Below are 5,171 nucleotides of genomic sequence, written 5' to 3'. Positions count from 1 at the left end.
GGAGGGATGTGGATAATATGTCATTTCCACGGCACGTGCAGCGATTTTGCAAAGAATAATGCAGCCACAGCTATTACGTGTAATCGGATTAATACCATCCACGTGTATATAATAATGAGCGCATTAGCATAAACCGATAACTCATACTAATTGGTTTTCTTGTTTGCATGTAAATGTACTCGGTGATTGTGACAACATGCTACTGAGACAAACACACTCCTCAGTCGCCCTTCTTTCTATTCATTGCAGCCTTACTGTTTAATTAGATTGTCTTTTGGAGTAGAGAGCTGCTGTGACTTGAGATCAGAGGCTGATAATGGCGACAGCTATAAAACTCAGTCTAAGCTATAAAAATGGATTTTTTTTGGTCCTCAATCCTTCACCTGCTGCCCCCCCCCCCCCGCATCCCTTACAAAGAATTAATTTCTTGCAGCATAAGACGGCAATCTTATGCCCCTTTTCCACTACATGGTACCGGCTCAACTCGACTCGGCCTTTTTTTCCGTTTTCCATTACTGGGAAGTACCGGCATTTTGGTAACCGTTACCACTTTTCTGGTACCACCTTTGTCGAGGTTTCAAAAAAAAAAAAAAAACCTAGAGCGGGTACCGCAATCAGTGCAGACGTCTGATTGGTCAGAGAAACGCGTCACTGCGACATTTTGCGTCACTGCGTCATCAATGCGCGCATGGGCTATCACCCGGCATTAAGATAGGAAAGATCCTGATATACTGTATAGGAATGTTTACATACTGTTCCCTTTGGCACTTTGGATATATCTATGTATTGCTGGATGGAATGTATATTCGCCATGTTTGTTTTGTAATGCTGTACATGAACATGAACAATGTTCAATAAAAAAATAAAAATAAATAAATTAAGATAGGAAAGATCCTGATATACTATATAGGAATGTTTACATACTGTTCCCTTTGGCACTTTGGATATACCTATGTATTTCTGGATGGAATGTTAATTCGCCATGTTTGTTTTGTAATGCTGTACATGAACATGAACAATGTTCAATAAAAAAATAAAAAAATAAAAATAAATAAATTAAGATAGGAAAGATCCTGATATACTGTATAGAAATGTTTACATACTGTTCCCTTTGGCACTTTGGATATACCTATGTATTGCTGGATGGAATGTATATTCGCCATGTTTGTTTTGTAATGCTGTACATGAACAATATTCAATAAAAAAATTAAAATTAAAAAATTAAAAAATTAAAATTAAGATAGGAAAGAAATCCAGAGGCATTTTGAACTTTGATCCAATTATTGGAAAAACCCAAAAGGTCCGCAACCACTGGTTACAAAGAGACTTGTCTCTGAAGGGCAGAGTTCCGCTCACTAAGGCAGAAGGTATGTCTCGTCTAACCTATTGTAAACTAGCAATAAGACCCGTTAGCCCCTAGCTAACGGGTCTGACCCTTTAGCCGAGCGGTTAGTGATGTCGCCTTGTGGTGCAGTACACCCCGTATCGAATCCCGCACCGGGCAAGAAAATAGCTCGGTTACACTAGGCTAGCGAACCGTGGGGTCCGGCAGTTGGCCTTCAACGGCGCAATGATGTTGCAATCAGCCAGATTTTTGGGGTGTTTTTTAATATGTGAACAGCTCCGACACACAGTTCTAACACACACACACACACACCGCCAGCAACCCAGAGCCTCAAGATCCACCAAAAGCAAATCCATTGGCTATCAAACAGCCTTTGTCTCTCTCCATACTTGGAAAACAATGAGAAGTCACATGACACGGCCTCGGCTTCTGGCCTACACACCACTGCCCTGGCCAGCGACAGCGGGCAGCATCACAAAACCTCTTCTTTACAAACTGACCAGACCAAGTCAAAGCAATTCATGAGCAAAGAAGAGAAATAACAATAAAATCCTCCTTCACATGCAGAATACGCCACGAGCAAAGTCGCAATACAGTCATATGCAAAATATGCCAAACCTTACGCCGTGATATTGAGTACAGTGGGCCTAACGTTGCATGAGCAAAGTGTGGTATTAACCAGCTATGATGCGCCACCATGATATGTATAATGAATACACCAGCTTTGATTTGGAGTAAAATAAAAATCAGCTAGCTTACCTTATTAGCCTACTTGAATATAAAGTCCATCCGCTGGCCCTTCTTTGTGAAGTGGGCAATGGCAGCATCGTGCCTTGGATTTAAGTTCTTCTATGGACATCAGCCAAAGCTCCCATTCGATGCCCCGTTGTGTTTCTGGTGTGCGTCTTGATGCGCTTCGGGGCCGAGAAAGGCCGCTCAGCTGAAGAGGTGGGTACGGGCAGAGATGGAAAAACCCAGTCCAGAAAGTAAAAACCCTAACTGCGTCTTTACTCCACCCATGTACTAAACCATCAGATTGCACTGACTAGTCTCCCAAATCAGCTGATTTAATACATGGATGGAGTAAAGACACGGTTAGGGTTTTTACTTTCTGGACCGGGTTTTTCCACCTCTGGGTACGGGGGTGGCCAACGCCAGACAGGCGAGCTGATGAAGCATAGGCCAGACAAGAGCGGGAGTTGGTCCTCCATTTCCAATCGCTAGTTTTCCCCCCGAAAGCGCGTCTTGAGAAGGGTGACGCTAACAAGCTAGCTACAACGGCGCTCTCGTCTCCTCCTGTAGCCATGCTTCGTCTTCAACTTCTTTCTCTGGCTGAACTAAACTGAACTTCGTCGCACTCGTCTGACACACAAACCAATGTTAGTGGTGTGCAGTTTGACTGGCTTAAGTGAACCAGTAGATTTGGATCACCAGTGTGAAAGAGCCGGTCAATCACAAGTAACGACTCCTCTGCGACCCCACATCATTCTGAGCCTGCGTCTGGATAGGTCTGGACTTCTAGAAGTCCTAGAGCGATAGCCTTTCTTTCTTTCTTTCTTTCTTTCTTCCCCCCACCCACTACAACAGCAAAATCTGATTGGCTGATTCAACTGTCACTTTCTAAACACAAGCACGAGGACTACTAGCAGTCCTAACCAATGAGGGAGCCAGCCAGCTAACCCTTTCTCTGCCAAGAGACAACAACAACAAAATCTGATTGGATAACTCGATTTTCATGGTTTCAGGACAGTAACCCGTTCATTGCTGAAGCAAACGATAGAAACTAGGGCAAAAATTAGATTAGAAGAGAGAATTATTATTAAATGAAAGAATTTAAATATAGTGTAACCCCCTATCCGACTGGCGATCTGCCAGCTCGCATAGAATGTAAAGCAGAAGAGTACCGCCCAGAAAGCCTGATGTAGGATCACGGTCTCTTAAAATGACAGTACCGAATTAGGCATAAGTACCCATAAATGTAAATGAACTATTGTAATATGATAGGGGGTTACAATAGCATTTAAAATACTGATATGGTGGGCCTTCTCTGAAGTCCTAGAAGTTCCTAAGGGTTCCCCTCTGCTGCTCAGTCCTTACATGTTGATGGCTCAGTGTGTAAATCTATTGACAGGATGCTTGGCAATTTTTTATGGAAAAACAAAACCCACTATATGTGAAAACCTGTCGTTCTAAATACACACAACGGCGGGCTAAATTTTATAGACCAGCTCGCTTAACAATACATTCAAAATAAACTGGATCAAACAATATCTAAAAAAAACCCTACTTCTATTTGGAATTTCATCTCTCATCGCGCTTTTCTTTCACATTTAGGTGGTCTAAAATTCATTCTGCTTTGTAACTATAGTATTTAAAAAATCCCACTCAAACTTTCAAATTTTCACCAACAGGTTCTTTTGGCTTGGGCGCTGATTTACAAGCAGATCTGCTCACCGCAGAGATATTATATTTGGAACAACTGTGATATTGTATGTAAGAACAAGTCATCATTTTATGGTAAGTGGTTTAACAATGCCATTTTACTAGTGAGTCAGTTGTTTAACAAAGAAGGGCTATTGTGCAACTACTCAGAATTTCTCGCCAGGTATAATATACCAATAACCCCAAAAGAATTTTCTATAGTTTTCGACGCTATCCCATCTGGTATATACATGTTATTCAGGAAAGTTGACCACTCTCTGCCCTTGTCAATGTCACCCCCTGACCCAACGCATCTCCATTAGGAAAAGTTTGTTTTTCTTTCCATAGAGGTATGAATTCCAGAATAAGAGCCTTGTTTCAGGCCAACATCATTTCTATTCCTCCAGCGACATTTTATTGGAGTGACTTTGTTAGTAATATTGACTGGAAGAAAGTTTGGTCCTTACCACAAAAGTTCCTTCTAACAAATAAGGTCAAGGACGTTTCATTTAAGTTGATCCATAGATTCTATCCAGTAAAACATTTCCTACAAAAGTTAAAGAGTGACATAGATGTAAATTGCTCTTTCTGTGAATTACATCCTGAAACTTGCTCTCGTTTATTTTGGTCTTGTATTTACATATAAGCTCTGGAAAGATGTTAATCGTTTTACAGTTAACATTTTCTCAGATTTTGCTTTTTATTATAGAAATATCATATTGGGTTGCTATGATTATAGTGAGCAAGACATTAATGCATTTTTCTGATTAAGCCAATTCTACTTCTTGCCAAATTCCACATTCACAAATGTAAATCTACAAACAAGAAGCCTAATTTCTTTGTGTTTATGAAAGAAATGGAACAATATGTGTCAACGATATCTTCCTCTCAAAACACAAAAGCCCTCAAAGCAATGAATTTTTGCAATGTCTTTAATGTTTTAAAGTGAATTTCCTGTCATATACTCACATTTTTTTCTTTCCATCCTAGATGTGTTTTTCCTTTGTTTCTGTTTGACACTGCTCATCATTGTATTCTATCCATTATTCATTCCATTCTGTTGTCTGGTTTTATTATGTATGTTCACAGTTTGAAATAAAGATTTATTAATGATAATAATAAAAAAAAAATCACCCGGTATTTTTAAATATTGAAGAGGTCGAAGCGGAGTTATCTTAAAAGTACATTTTGAAATTGAAAAAAAAAATGGAGAGCTGAAAATCTGTTACCGTACTGTCACGGTGATGGAAAAACGACACAGAAGCGAGTCGAGTAGAGTCTAGTTGAGCCGGCACCGTGCAGTGGAAAAGGGGCATTAGTGATTAGTGTCAAACAAAGGAACAAATATCTCCGTAAGTGTTCAGCAAATCCCTCACATACACAAGAGATCTCACCCTGCAGGCAT

This window comes from Lampris incognitus, chromosome 8, assembly GCF_029633865.1.
Source record: "Lampris incognitus isolate fLamInc1 chromosome 8, fLamInc1.hap2, whole genome shotgun sequence".
NCBI classification, from domain to species: domain Eukaryota; kingdom Metazoa; phylum Chordata; class Actinopteri; order Lampriformes; family Lampridae; genus Lampris; species Lampris incognitus.
This window is presented reverse-complemented; position numbering follows the sequence as displayed.